Here is a 17,056-nt window from a genome sequence, read left to right on the forward strand (position 1 = left end):
AAATTGAATGTAATGGACCTCTGTACCAGCAGCAATACAATGACCCAGGACAATTCTGAGGGATTTATGGTAAAGAATGCTACCCACATTCAGAGGAAGGACTGCAGGAGAGGAAACATATAAGAAAAACAACTGCTTGAACGCATGGGTTGGGGTAGACATGATTAAGGGTGCGGACTTGAAACTACCACACCAATGCAACTACCAACAATTTGGAAATTGGTCTTGATCAAGGACACATGACAAAACTAGTGGAAATGTGCATCAGCCATGGGTGGGGGGATTGTGGGGAGCGAAGGGGAAAGGAGGAGCATGAATCATGTAACCATGTTAAAAATGAATATTAATAAATATTTGACAAAAAAAATATAAAAAAATAGAAAGAGCATGGGTCTGGGAACAGATTGTACCTGAAGCTCAAGGATCAATCTAGTTATATATGGCTCTGGTAATTTATGTTTACCTGAGGACTAGGTAGGTTAAGTTGATCAAATTAAATGCTGATAGAAACATGAAGAAACAGGCCTAACATTATATTGATAAAGCAGCTGTGAATTTTTTTCTAGAAAATAAGATGGAAATATATATTATGATCTATAAAGCTATTTACACTCTTTGACCTTGAGATCACATTCCTAAGGGCATTATTGAGAGGGTTAAAAAAGCTGTGTATATATGAAAATATTTGTGGAAGCTTTTTTTGTAATGACAAAGTAACTATAAATAACACAAATGAAATGATTGGGAGAAATGACTGAATAGATTGTGATACTGGAGTATAATGGATTAGACTATGTTAGTAGAAATGACAAATAGTGGAAATATGAAGAAAATGAGGGAAATAAAAGAAGAAATGAAAAGAGGACAAGAAAAATATACTATCACTACATTTTTAAAAAAGCCACAATGTCAATAGAAAAAAAAGTACCAAAGTAAAATAAATCCAAAGGGAAATAAAAAGCAGAGGATATTTATATTAGTATACATATAATTTATATATTTTAAAATAAATTGTAACAGTCAGGCTTCTGTTTCAAGAAAATCACTGACTGCTAAGTGGAGATAGAGTGGATTGGTATGTCCAAAGATTTGAGACAGACACCAACTAAAAAACGAATGCAAAAGATGGATGATGAGGGCCTTTATTAGGATATTAGTTGTGTGACTGGAGAGAAGGGAATATACAGGAGCAATGCTACGAAGAGAGAACTGACAAGAGATAAGATGTGTGAGGTGAGTGCAGTAAGAATTCCAGAATATGGCAAAAAAATTGGAAAATGAAGGGGTGTCCATCAATTGCAGAATGGCTGAATAAATTGTGGTATATGGTGATGCTGTAATATTATTGTGCTGAAAGGAATAAAGAACTGGAGCAATTCCATGTGAACTGGAACAACCTCCCGGAACTGAAGCAGAGTGAAAGGAGAAGAACCAGGAGAACATTATACACAGAGACTGATACACTGTGGCAATGTCGAATGTAATGGACTTTTCTACCAGTAGCAATGCAATGACTCAGGATGATCCAGAGGAGCTTAGGAGAAAAAATGCTATCCACATCCAGAGAAAGAACTGTGGAACCAGAACTACATTAGAATATATGATCTACCACATAGTGGGATAGGGATGTGATTAGGGTTTTAATGTTAAAGAATCACTCTACTGCAAATATAAATAACATGGACACAGATTTTGAACAATGATACATGTATAACCCAGTGGAACTGCTTGTTGGCTTTGAGAGGGGGGAAGAGAAAGCAGGGGTTGGGGGGTGAGGAATCATGAATCATGTAACCATGGAAAAATATTCTAAATAAAAAAAGAATTCCAGAATGAAATGAGACTGCAAGCCTGGGTGATTAGAAAAATGATGGTTCTCCCAACAGTAATAGGAGAGTAGGACAAGAAGAGGGGTTGAACAAGAAAAATGTAAGTTATATTTTGGACATACTGAGCTTGGTTATGAGACATAGGGTTTGACATGTGCAAAAGGCAGCTGATGATGATAATGGATATATGTATATAATCATCTTCATAGAAATCATCATTGAACTTCTGAAATTTATGAGATCAACAAGCAAAATAGTAGAGGGAGAAGAGGACCTGGGACAGAGGTGATGAGAAATGCTTTATTTACCTATTATTACCTTTGAGCCAGAATGATAAAAATAGAAATCTAGTGCATAGGCATGGGAGGAAAGATTCTCTAATCCAGCTCCTTGATTTTACAAATGTAAAAACCGAGAAACAGAAAAGTTAATTGCTTACCCAAAGTCATAACTTAATTATCTGCAGGCATCCCTGGTCCTCTGATATCAAACCTGTTCACTTTCCTACCTCTAATTAGGGTAGGAGATTGATTGGGTTGTTGCTGTTGGTGAGGGTGCTGATGGTAGTGATGGTCCTTTGTTTTCAAAGAAGACAAATATCATGAGGTGGTGTCTTGACTTGAATATGAATTGGATTTTAGTGAGGCACAGTTGCAAAAATTTACAAGCCTCACTCTCTTCCATAGTCATCCAAATCCAGTGGCAAAACAAACATCAACATGACTGGTGATGGCTCACGATGTAGTAGATGAATTTGGCATCTTCATTATCTGAACAAGTTCTAAACACTCCAAGAACCTGCTTCGGGTACCTTTGTGACTACTAGAACAAATTGTTCTCATCCTCCCATTCTGCCAGGGAAAGTCTTCATATGCTTGGAGTAGACATTATCCTATCTCAGTGATGTATTTGAGGACTGGTTTAGCCTGTCTGCTGACTTTTTTTTACCATGGTGTGGCTGCTATACATGCAACAGCTTCTTGGAGCCACAGGTGAGTTAAGTGAAAGGTGGACACCAAAGTGGATAAGCAGTTCTAAAAATTACTTGGCAAGCACTCACACCAGGAGTGCTAGTCCTCCTAGAACATCCCATATATCCCAGGAGACAGACTGGGTATTACAATAGCTGAAGGACCACATCTCCACTTGGGCTAGGAGGAAGCTGGCTAAATTGGCTGAAAGTGAAACTAGTGTAATAAGAATACACTGATTGACTTGGTTCAAAGAGCTGGGTTTTGTGTGTGTGTGTGTGTGTGTGTGTGTGTGTGTGTGTGTGTGTGTGTGTGTGTGAGAGAGAGAGAGAGAGAGAGAGAGAGAGAGAGAGAGAGAGAGAGAGATGGAGGAAGGGGGACAACTAAATCCCTCCATCATAAGTTTTTCAGGGTAGTTCTAAATCATTGTATTGCTGAGAGTAGCCAAGTTTTCACAGCTGGTCATCATTCAATTTTGCTGTTACTGTGTACAGTGTTCTCCCAGTTCTGTGTATTCCATTCTGCATCAGTTCCTACAAATCTTTCCTGCTTTTTCTGAAATCATCTTGATTATTTTTTATAGCACAATAGTATTCCATCACCAACATGTACCACAATTTGTTAAGCCATTCCTTAATTGATGGACACCCCATAATTTCCAATTCTTTGCCACAACAAAAAGAGCTTCTATAGATATTTGTGTACAAGTAGGTCCTTTCCCCCTTTTTATTATCCCAGTAGTGGTATTATAGGATAAAATGGCATGCACAGGTTAATACCCTTTGGGACATAGTTCTAAATTACCTTCCAGGATGGTTGGATTAGTTCACAACTAAAATCAGACTTTTTCAATAAGTTAGTTATTTTTCTTGAACTTCCCCCCTTTTTATTCTTTGTTGTAATGAATGACTCTCTTGGAGGTGGGAAGAGGAAAAATATTTTGGGAAATGTAGATGACATAAAAACTATTGATTAAATATCAATATTTAAAGAAAACTGGGGTGGGGGAGGCTTTCACTGGTGAAGAATGACAAGAAATCAAATAGCCTTTTTTTCTTTTCTTTTTTTTTTAACTTAAAATTGGTAGGTCTTAATTCAACTGAAATAAAAACATACCTCCAAACAGAATGCACTAATACTTAATCCCCTAAAACAGAGGCTATTCTATGGAGGCAGTAACTATTAAAGCTGCTGACATTTTTTTCTTTCCATATCTCCCACAGTTGGAAACCTGCACATTGGTTCAACTGGTTTGCTTTGGAGCCTGTTGAGTTTATTTAATCATATTATACAGTTACAGTGTTTTACATCATCAGTATATATCACCCTAAATTAACATGTCACGAAGTTTAATGACTTACCCAGGAGCAGTTTATTGGGGCTGGCAGACTCCTCTTTATAAACATGTCTGAATTCAGGGACAGGAATGATAAGCTGAGCCCCCTGTGTGATTCTCCCCTCCCATGCTGCCATTTTGTGCTAAATGAAATATGACAAGACAGTGGCTTCCAGTAATTGCAATAATTGACTGTAGAGAATCCATGATTGTGTCATTAGTTCCTCTCTGAGTAAAGGATCATGATTGTGTCCATATTTCCATGCTTTTAGGGTCTGCAGAATGGCAGTCCATTCAGGGAGGATCAAGATGACTTATTTGAGGTATTACCTCTCTGTTCAACTCTGCCCCCATCAGTGAAGTAAAAATGTCTAGACCTAGTTAAACAGAAAATGAAAACTCAGAAACCTGTCCAGCTGTTGTCAAAGAGACTGTATACTTGGGTGTTGTTAGGGAGCAAGCCAAGGTAAGCAGGGAGGCTGGGCTCATAAGCTGAATGATGATGAAAAGACATATTGGTTTCCAGTAGTGCAGGTCATCTCAAATGATGGAGTTTGGGTTTCTGGCCATGACTATACGCCAGAAACACATTGTTGTTGGAGTAAGCAAATGAAAGAGATTTAGCACTAAGGCGAAACTTACTTATCATCTGTATACCCTATCTTTTTAAAGAATAGAAAAACTGAAGTCCAGAAAGGGGACTTACCCCAAATCACAGAGTTAACTAGTTATAGAATCTGGGATAGATTCTCTCTCTCGCCTCCTAGCTCTCTGTTCTTTCCACCAAACTATGATGTGACTTGACAGACTAACTAGACTGATGCATCAAATGGAGCCATAGCTACGGTAAGTTAACTGGGGCTTTGTTCCAGCATATTGACATAAATATATAGGGTACTGTCAGCACTTCCACTCCTTCAGCTTATAGATGCAATCAAACGTGGCTCTTGGTTAATAAGAGTAATTAGTTAAAATTGGAAACTAACTCCTCCTTGTGGCTACACCCAAGTTGAGCTTCTCCCTGGTTCAGGGCTCAGTCCTTTTGTAATGGTAGGCTAGTAGCATTCATAGTAGTAGCTTCATAATGAGGCAAGGAACCCACAGATCTTTATGTCTAGAGCAATGATTCCCAAAGTGGTCACTACCGCAGGTGCTGCAGTGATCCAGGGGGGCGGTGATGGCCACACTTTTTTTGTATTACATTCTATTTTGAGTTCAATAAATAGTTTCATAATTTCCAGGGGGTGCTAAGTAATATTTTTTCTGGAAAGGGGGCGGTAGGCCAAAAAGTTTGGGAACCATTGGAGAGGTTTCTAAAGTCTCTCCTTACCTTTTCACTTGAATTTGTCTTTAAAAGTTTATTTGAATGTGTTTTCAAATTGTTTGAACCCAGGCATGTTTTGCTGTACATACCCTGGGTGCCAGAGTTTCTAGTTATGGCTCTGCCAGCAAGGATTGATTCTTGTTCTCCTCTACCTAGAAAATCTAAAAAAGTTTATAGTATCATAGGATCACCTCATTAGAGAATATAAGATCCCCTTTGCCAAAACTCAAGTCATCATTGAGTTGCAAGTTCTTCCATTGTTTTCTGTTGTGTGCTTTCGTTAATTTATTCTGAGCTTGGCTCTCTGCCTCATAATATGCACTATAATTTAAATAGCATCTTGTGCTTGTTTTTATGTGTACTGGTATGGGTTCCATGCTGTTCAAAATATAAAAGCAGTATTTAGTCATTGTTTTCATGTTTACGTAAACTAATAGTTTGGGGGTATGGAATCCCACTTGGTTTAATTACCATTCCTTTAGTAAAACCCCAGGACAAAGATATTTCCACATAATCTGAGGGATGAGAAAAGTGGAATATAATGACTAGGTGGTAATGGGTGAACAAAATACTGAATTTCAAGAGAGCCCCTGGTATTAGCTGGCCTAAATCCCAATCTTTTATCAAAACCCTTTTAAGAAATAGATTTCTGGGACTCACTCAGCTGTAGATCAGTGGCTCAGAGGAATCATGTGAGATGAGACATCCATACAGACCAGAAATGAGCCTCAAAGAAACAATTTATCAATTGCTTCGATTGCACATGTAATAATCTTTTGGAAATCCAGAAGAACCACTACTCATTGTTTTCAGATTTTGTGAAGGAAGATTGAGGAGAAAGAATGAATTCTGAGTGATATATTACCCTTCCTGGAATCAGCTTTCATTCAGGAAACTGAAGTGGTTTTTCTTCCATTTAAATATATTTGAAGCTCCTATCATCCCTGCTATTTGCTAGAGAGGGTGCTTTTGGGAACTATGGCACAAGTCTAGGTGTTGCCAACTTTAAAATAAAGTTTGAGTCACAAGGAAGGCATATATAATGAGAAGAACTCCTAACTATATTTGTTGTCTATCATTTATCAAGAAGACCTTGCTGATTTACTATAAACTGGGCAAAAGCTTTTTGTGTGCTTTCTCTGTGGTAGAAATGGAATTGTTCTGAACCATATATGTTTTCTAATTTGGTTCCTTTCATGGAAGATTGTCAAAAGGGTTGGGTAGGGTTAGAGAATGAGAGAATGGAGAACAAATGGGAGAAAGGACAAATATTATTGCCTCATAAGAGGGAAGAACCTGACCTTGCCTTCATTGACATCTCATTAGCACTATATAATAACCTAAGCAAAGTCATCATAGATAGACTTATTTATTATATTTCTCTTTATGCTACACTTATTTCCCTAAGTTTGAGGAATGCTTTGTTCCAAACTAATTCCTTCCATAAAGATTTTCTAGGTTGAAGCCACATCTTCCTTCACTTTTCCCTCTACCACCCACAAGTTCCCAAGATTTTGAAATTAGAATTATAGAGATCTCTGTGCCCAATTTCTTCCGTTTACAAAGAGGTTAAAAGATTAGCCAAGGTCTTGATTCAGCTAATAGAAGAAAGGGACTGAGAACCCAGGTCTCTTGGTTCCAATCCCAGTGCTCTTTGAACTATACAAAACTATCTCCCCTTCTCTCTTATTACCTAAAATTTCTGAATATGTCTATATGGTTGTTATTGGTTATTTCTGTGTTAATGTTTCAATTCTTGTTTCTTCTGGTGCCTATATCTCATCCTGTATTGATGTGATGTAGCATTTTCGTTGTATCTACTCAAATAAAGTTCCAAATTCTATGGGTACTCAGTTAATCCTGACTATAAAGTCCTACATGTTGATACTCAGTTAATCTTCACTGACTAACTTAAAAGAAAGATGATAATTTGTCTCAAGTTCAGAGTGGGGAAACCAAGGCATATTAGAATGTGAGCTCTGTGATGTTTCCTTTCTTACATTCCCAGAATGTTGCACAGTGACTAGCACATAGTAGGAACATAATAAATAAATACTTATCAGTTTAAAAGAGATTAGGTGGTAAAGTAGCTCTACCAGAATGGCGGCCTCCCTATTTCTTCTGATCAGCTTGACAAATTGTCAAAAGGCTGGCTGCTCTTTTATCTTAGGACACTTAGACATGATGACAGAGCCAACACACCTTTCAAGGAGATCCATTCATCATATTCACACTTCACAGCATCAGATCTCCTATAGTACAAGTATGAGCTGTGGAAACCTGTGAAAGATTAGCTTGAGCAATTTCCATTTCCATCTATATGAGTGGATGAACACAACAAAGTCATTATTTCCTGTGGTTACATATTGTGTATGATTATATTATTGGTTTTTTTCCTCCATGAAATTATGCAGCCTGCTGGGTTTTTATGAAGAATAAGCATTTCTGCCCTTGGACATGCTGCAGATGTTGTGGAGCCTAACTTCTTCCAAAATTCCTTGTACTTCCTCTATCCGGTGTGTATGTGTGTATGTGTGTATGTGTGTTGCATATGCTTATATGTGACTCCTATCCACACACATACTTTATGGTTCAGCTACACTGGCTTATATCTAGTTTCTCAAACAAGACACTACCACTTGTCTTCATTCCTTTGCACTGGCTGCCCCTCTGAGCTTGGAAAGTTCTTCTCTTTCCTGCTCCATTTTCCCAGGTTTTCTTCACTCCAGCTGTTTATATCTTCCTCTTTCAGAATTCCTTCATCTACTGTGTATATCTCTTTAATGTAACCCAATATTTAAATATTTTCTTCCCCATAAAAATGCAAGTTCTTTGAAGGGAAGATGATTTGTTTCCTATTTTTATTTTATTTTCTAGCTATTTTCATATTTCTTCACACATAGTAAGTACCTCATAAATGATTGTTTGCTAATTCATTGTATGTATGTCCTGGGTTAGTGGATAAGAGTATAGCCTTGATTGAGCCAAGGTCAGGCCTTCAAGGCCAATAAAGAGACCAATTAGCTTTTACCTGTTTCTTTTGTCACAGACTACAACCACACATCCTAATAAGAGTGGGTGGTTTGGCTTGTCAGAGAGGTCCATTTGAAAGAGTGTGAACGGAATTCTAGAAAAGAAACTTCTCTTCTAGGTACATAATTCCAACCTCACATCCTATTGATGAGAACAGCTTCAGGCAAAATTGGGAAATAGGTGAAGTGTATCATTAGTGTTCTCAGAATCCAATAATTTGATTCCTTGATGGAGCTGTGATTTTATTCCTATGGTTCTTCTTTCAGATGTGGTAAATTGCAACTTTGCTATGACTTCTTGTCCTGTATTATTCGGGCAAACATCTCCCTATAAGCCCTCTGAAGGGAAATCTATCTAATATGTTAGGGACCTTCCTCTAAATTTCTTAACATTGAGTAGAATCCAACATCAGTTATTTCTCACTATCACCACTTGCCCTTTTTCATTACTCTTTTCTTTAATCACATATTTTTCACCACTTGTCTTACGCTTTTTTTATTAGTAAGACATTGTAGACTGTTTATACCTATAATGAGTCTACTCCTTTATTGCCCTTTGGGTGAACTTCCACTTTAATTCTTTAAATAGATGGTTTATGAACATCTAGAAAGGGAAGCAGTAATTACAAAAAGCCAGCATGGCTTCATCAAGAACAGGTCATGCCAGACAAACCTCATTTCCTTTTTTTGATAGGATTACTAAGCTAGTAAATAAGGAGAATGTTTTGGGCACAGTTTACCTAGATTTCTTAAATTGCTTAAATGCTTTTGTTAAAGTACGTCATGGTATTCTTGTTGAAAAGTTGGAGAAATAAGGATTAAATGATAATATAGTCAGATTTAGAACTGGTTGGATGGCAGCAATAATAGAATAATTGTTAATGCTTCATTGGTGGCATGGTGTGAGGGCCTTGTGGTATCCACAAGCGTATGTGTTTGCCCTTATACTATTTCAAATTTTTGTCAATGATTTAGGTAAAAAAGGAATGAGCATATATAGTAAACACATATAGCATATACTATGTGAGATGCATGTTGCTAAAAACTCAAGATGTAAAATCTCATTTGATCCTCAGAACAACCATACGAGGCAGGTACTATTATTCTTCTCATTGCACAGTTGAGGAAATTGAGGCAAATAGAAATTAAATGACTTGCTTAGGGTCACACAGCTAGTAAGTCTCTAAGGCCATATTTGAATTCAGATCTTCTTGATTCTAGGCCCAGGAGTCCATCCACTGTGCCACCTAATTGCTTGTCAAATTTCATGAAGCTGAGAGGAAATTTTAAAACAGTGAATGACAGAAACATGCAAATCAAAACAACTCTGAGGTATCACCTCACACCTAGTAGATTGGCTAAAATGAAAGAAGGGGAGAGTAATGAATGCTGGAGGGGATGTAGCAAAACTGGGACATTAATGCATTGCTGGTGGAGTTGTGAACTGATCCAACCATTCTGGCTGGCAATTTGGAACTATGCTCAAAGGGCTATAAAAGAATGCCTGCCCTTTGATCCAGCCATACCATTGTTGGGTTTGTACCCCAAAGAGATCATAGATAAACAGACTTGTATGAAAATATTTATAGCTGCGCTTTTTGTGGTGGCAAAAACTGGAAAATGAGGGTATGCCCATCAATTGGGGAATGGCTGAACAAATTGTGGTATATGCGGGTGATGGAATATTATTGTGCTCAAAGGAATAATAAACTGGAGGAATTCCATGTGAACTGGAAAGACCTCTAGGAATTGATGCAGAGTGAAAGGAGCAGAGCCAGAAGAACATTGTACACAGACTGATACACTGTGGTAAAATAGAATGCAATGGACTTCTGTACTAACAGCAATGCAATGACCCAGGACAATTCTGAGGGATTTATGGAAAAGAATGCTACCCACATTCAGAGGAAGAACTACAGGAGTGGAAACAGAAGAAAAACAACTGCTTGAACACATGGGTTGAGGCGGTCATGATTGGGGATGTAGATTCAAAACTACCACACCAATGCAGCTATCAACAATTTGGAAATACATCTTGATCAATGACACATGTTAGAACCAGTGGAAATACACATCTGCCATGGGGGAAAAGGGGAAGTCGGGGGGTGAAGGGGAAAGTAAGAGCATGAATTATGTAACCATGTTAACTTTTCAAAAAAATAAATATTAATAAATGCCTAAAAATATATCAAGGGGATAGAGAAGTGGGTTGTATCTAATAGGATAATATTCAAATGGGTTAAATATAAAGTCTTATAATTATCCCATTACTGCTAACTTATTTTCTCCAGTGTCAAAAGGGCTCACACCACTTCATGCAGCATAATTTTGTCAACAGTTCATTAGGCCTATGTCAAAAACCCTAGATTTGATTGCCAATTCTGTGATAAGCTGTGTGACTGGGCAAATCACTTCTCTGAGCCTTCAACTTCTCATATGTAAAATGAAGGTGATCATTCCTTCCTTGTTGGCTATAACAAACTGTTGAAACTTAAATAAGATAAGAGAGAAGAAGAAAATGCTTTGTACACCCATAAATCACTCTAGAAATGAAAGGGAATATGATCATTACTTTGTTACTTTGTAAACCTAGTTACTCCTGCATGCTATTTTGCACAGTACCAAAACAACAATCTTTTTAGGAGATGGAAAAAGATTTTAGGAAAAGAAGAATCAGATTTCTGGACTGATGAAGAATAAGGATAAAGACTTATTTATGATCTACCTGATGTCTGTCTCTGTATAGTTGCATGAAAAACCAGAAGGGCTGAGTGCTTAGGTTTCAACTACTCCCACCTATAAATTCCAAGCACGAAATCCATGCCATGATCTTTCTGGTTGTCTGTAGGAAACCTTGAGCTTTTAGCTCCAGGTTTGACAACTCTCAGCCTTGGAATGCATCCCATGACTTGTGGCTAAGGCAGCAACGCATTCCTGTAGGGAGACAAGGTGATAACTCCTCCAACAAAATGTCTCTTCCCCCCAGAATAAATCTAGAAGCCCTGAGGAGGCAACATGTCACCACTGCATCAATGGCTGACAGCCTAGAAAACAAGCTTCTGGACAAACACCAACCAGGCTGCTGACCTGGGCAAAACTGGCATATCAATGAAATTTTTTTCCTTCAACTTATTTAGCCTCTAGCCTCTATGATTCTCTCTCTTTTCCCGTGTCTATTGTTTTTCCAACTCTTCACCTTTGGGCTATCTGTCCTATGTCCTATATCCCCAGAAAAGGAACATTTTATGGGATAGAGTCAAAATAGTGAAGAAGGTACAGAGATCCACTCTACAAATTCCCTCTAAAAAACTATGATAGAATGCCTCAAAATGAATTCTGCAGTAGCATAACCCCCAAAACATAGAGTGAAATAATTTTCCATCCCAAAACAATTTATAAGATTGGCACAAAAAAAGATCTATTCACTTGGGTTGAAGTGGAACTCAAAGCAGCAGGCCAAGGCGGGCTCCACCCTGGCAATAGGCTTTTGAGGGGGTTGAATCAGCAGCAAAGTCTTTTGGAGCTTTCAGAAACAGAGAGTAAGAGAGGTCCAAAAGACGAGAAGTCCAAGACTCTTGTCACTTTGTCCATAAGCAGATCCAGGTCATAGTCCTGAGTTGCAGTCTCAGGATGAGGAGGCACATTAGCACAAACCAGGTCTTGTGGCTATGGGAGAACAGGAGACCTTGGTCAGAATTTTAAGGCAGAAAATAGTGCTTGTATTCACAGACCAGAGCACAGGTTAGGAAAGTATTAAACATACCTCTCCTTATATCATACTGAAAACTTATTGCTCCCCAGAACTAGCTCCAAAGGCAGATGTGCAAAAAACCTTAAGCTTGGAATCCCTTCACCAAAGGAATAGATCTCAACTTTAACATTTTTTTTAATGTAAAGAAAATTAAAAGGCTGGAAAATGAGGAAAATACAAAAAAGGAAACAACATAGAAAGTTATTTTGGTGACAGGAGAGACCAAATAAGAGAAGTAGAAGAAAATTTGGGAAAAATACAGAAAAATATTGGAAAAAGTCAACAGCTTAGTAAAGGGGTCACATAAAGAAACTGAGGAAATTTTATCTTAAAAACAAAAATAGGTCAATTAGTAAAAGAGGTACAAAAATCCAATGAAGAGTAGAACTTAAGTAGAATTGGTCTGTGTGTGTGTACATATATATGTATATGTATATGTATGTATGTATGTATAAACAATTCACTGAAGAAAAGAACTTTTTAAAAGGAAGAATTGAAAAGAAGGTACAAAAGCTCACTCAAGAAAATCATGACTTAAAAATTAGAATGGGGCAAGCAGAAGCTAATGAGACATCAAGAAACAGTCAAACAAAGACAAAAGAATAAAAAAAATAGAAGAAAACGTGAAACTTCTTATTGAAAAACCAACCGACCTGAAAAATAAATCTAGGAGAGACAAACTATGAATTATTGAACTCTTTGAAAGCCAAAAAGAGCTTCAACATCATCCTTCAAGGAAAACTGGCCTGATGTTCTATAACTAGAGGGTAAAATAGAAATTGAATAATCTACCAATCACTTACTGAAAGAGATCTCAAAAGTATAACTCTCAGGAACATTATAGCTAAATTCCAGAACTCCCAAATCAAGGAGAAAATATTGCAAGTAGTGAAAGACAAACAATGCAAATATTATGGAGACACAATCAGGATAATACAAGGTCTATCAGCCTGCAATATAATATTCCTGAGGGCAAAGGGGCTACACTTCAACCATGAATCACTTGCCCAAGAAAACTGAGTATAATCCTCTAGGGGAGGAAATGGTATTCAAAGAAATGGAAGACTTTCAGCATTCCTGATGGAAAAACCAGAGCTAATGGAAAATTTGACTCTCAAATACAAGACTGAAGAGAAATTTCAAAAAAAAGGTAAACAGAAAAGAAAAATCAAAAGACATTCAATAAGATAAAACTGTGTACATACCTACATGAGAAGGTGATTCTTGCAACTCCTAAGAACTTTATCATTATTAGGGCCCTTAGAAGGAGTATACAAAGAAAGAGAGTAAGGATATGAGTTGAATATGATGGGATGGTGTCATAAAAATCAAATTAAAACATGAAAAAGAGGAATGCATTAGGAGAAGAGGGAAGGGAAAAACAGAGTGGGATAAGTTATTTAATTTATTTTTAATAAGTGTTCCTTCTGGCAGGCAAATAATGTTGCTGTGAGCCAGGAATCATATCTGGTATTAGACTCTCTTTTTTGACAGACTCTACTATGTTTAGGGCAGGAATATGGAAAGAAACATCATTTGCTGATAAACTCTTAAGACTTTATTTATCCACTATAAAAGAAGCAGAGTATTTGAGTGGCCTATCCCTTAAGTCAGCTCTAAACTTTTGTTCATGAACTCCATCTGTCTTTCAAAGACCAGATCAAGCTCCACCTCCTCTAAGAAATTTTCTCAGACTACTTCAGCTTATAATAACCATCCACTCCTCTGATTCACATCACTTACTTTCTGTAACTTGGCCCTTTGGTACGTTGCCTTGTCCTATTAGTTATCTTTTCAAATATAATGATTCTCATAAACTATACATTACTTAAAGGCAGAGACAATGCTGAATATTTTCACATCCTTTATAGCTCCTATACTAGCATGTTACATATATATTTAGAAGAAGAAAGCATGAATTCAAATCCTGGTTCTTCTAGTTAAGATATTAAGTCATTTAATCTTTATGGTTTCTTCTTGGTTTTTGAACTTTTGATTCTAACATTTTGATTGATTGAAGAGAGAAAATCCCTAGAAAAATATATGTACAAAAGAAGCCACAAGTGAGTCTTTATATGATTACAAACTAAAATGATACTTTTTACCCTCCAAATATACACACCCAAATCATTGCAACTTAAATTGATCTCCCCTCCAAAAACATTCACCCAAATCAAGAATCCTAGGGAGTGGTATTTTGAGGCAGACGTTATAAACCTTCAGGGGAGAAAAAGGGAAAAAAATCTAGAGCAGCTAGACATTAAAACATGCATGTATGAGATTTAGTCTGCTTATAGGATATCTGTCAATAACTTCTTAAATAAGGCAGACTGATGGCCAACCATTAATTCACCAGTGGCCACTGCTAGATGATTGGTTCATCAATAACCAATTATCTCATGCATTGTAAATAGCTGCCATCTCAGAAGAATGTTATTTTCTGAGAGAAATACCCAAGCACTTTTATTCTGAGATCAGCCTCAACCTTGAGATGCATCTTGAGAGAGAGAGTCTACTCTGGTTTTAGAAAGCTAAAAACCTACTCAATCTGTGCAGAGGGAGTTCAACAGGGATAGCTGGTTTAAAATGATGTGAAAACCAGTAAATTCCCTGAGCCACTGTTGTATGCTCTGCTAAGGCTGAGCTTGTCAAGTACTATTATCTATTCCAGTCCTCTACTTGAGTCTTAGACATTCTCTCAGGGGTAACAGTTTGGCAAAATTAGACTATGCCATAATCACAGAATTTTAGAGTTGAAAGGTGCCTTAGTGGCCATTCAGTCCAACTTATAACTGAAAGGAATCTCTACTACAACATCCCCACCAATGGTCATTTCCCTTTTATGTAGCATATTCAATCACTGGGTTCCCTCTCCCAAAGAAATTAGCATTTGGAGCAGGAAGTCCTTTGACTCTTCCTTATACAAGGAATTTCAAATCTTAGAGCAACTTTGGAGAGTGATTATTTGAGTGGGAGATTTCAATGACCCAATCTCAGACCTCACAGTCAGAGACTGTGTTTGTGTGTCTGTGTCCACTGTAGAAGGGCATAGAAAAATTTCACCATTAGAATATTTTTCACCATTAGAATATTTTTCACTTCAGTTTATTTGTGTTTTTATTTTGGGGTTTTGGTTTTATATGAGTATTCTCTTTCAACAGTGACCAAGATGGAATTAAGTTTTGTATGATAATATACAGTACTGTATCAAATTGTTTATCATCTCTGGAAGGGAGGAGTAAAAGAGGGAAGGGAAATAATTTGGATCTTATAATTTTGGAAAACATGTTGATAATTTTATTACAGGTAATTTGGAAAATAAAATATTTTAAAAGATATTCTGATAGGGAAATTGACATTTTAAGCTAGAGGCCTGAGTAGTCTTTATTCCCAACCAAGAGAAGAATACTTTTGTTGTTGGTCAGGTTTATAAAGAACAGATGAATTAGGCAGGAAGTAATTCATATTGTGGAAATTGTAGTTCTGAATATTGAATATGATCTGCCCTCAACCTCCAAATATATACTGTGGATATCCAAAGAGAGAGTTTCAATATAGATTCATTGTTTGGTCTTGTGCTATAGGACCACAAGTTCCCAAGTTCTCCAATTTCATGGTCAACTCCTTTGTAGCAAATGGTGTCACAGAATGCAATGAAAATCAACTTAACTTTATCTCTAGACAAAAGCCATTATAAAATTACAGATAGCAGATAAACAAAATTTAAGAGTAAATTCGCTATTTTACCATGCCTGGCATAAGTCAGAGGCATGGGAAGAATAATAGAAGAGAGAAATTTATCTGGTGCCAATGTGGCAGAAAATTCTGACCAGATGGACCGCTCCTTAAGTAAGACAACCTCCAACTATTCATGATGATATTGAGTTGGGAATAGTAGCTCTTTTCTCTTCCACTATAGTCTTTCGCATGTTAGTTTCTAGGACTTCAACAACGTTTCCTGATATCTCATTTATTGCACAGCTTCTACCTTCCATGATCTTTCATATCTTCCTTCCAATTAAAAAAAATCCCAACAAATTATGCTTTCTTTCAAGCTCATTGATAAGACACCACAAACATATTGTCCATTGTATTCGCTAAAAATGACAATAGGATTATTTTCCCCTTTCACATTAGTGGGTAGGGAATTTGGGAGATGAATTTGATAATAAGCCTTTGAGGAAATTGAAATTGTGCTTGAGTTTACTAACTCAAGAATTCCAGATGATTTCCCCCTCTTATTTAATGCAGCGCACTGAATCTGTGAGATTGTTCAGGAAAGGAAGCTACCTACTAAGACAGACATGGATTACTGATCCCACAGTTGAGGAAAGACATTAATAAAGTCACAAAGCTACTTACAAAAGACATTGGTAAAGTAAGTTACTTTCCCTTTTATAATCAGAAGCTAATCCAATTTCTTTATTTTATAAAGTTTTGTCCAGTCATGTCTGACTCTTTATTGATATCACTGGGGGTTTTCTTGGCAGATACTGGAGTGGTTTAACTCTAGTTCATTCATCAGATAAGGAAATTGAGACAAACAGTGTTAAATAACTTGCCCAGGGTTACACAGCTAACAAGTGTCTGATGCCAGATTTGAACTCAGGAATATGGGTTTTCCTGATTCTAAGCCCAGAGGTTTCATCTGCTAGATAGTCACCTAGTTGCCCAGTTCATAAATATGATAATATAAACAGTTGTTTAGAGATTACTTTGTGTCAGGCACTGTAATAAGGACTGAGGATACAAATGAGAAAAAGGAAAGATATTCCCTGACCTCAAAAAGGTTACTTTCTAATAGGAACAGACA

This window comes from Gracilinanus agilis, chromosome 1, assembly GCF_016433145.1.
Source record: "Gracilinanus agilis isolate LMUSP501 chromosome 1, AgileGrace, whole genome shotgun sequence".
Lineage (NCBI taxonomy): Eukaryota > Metazoa > Chordata > Mammalia > Didelphimorphia > Didelphidae > Gracilinanus > Gracilinanus agilis.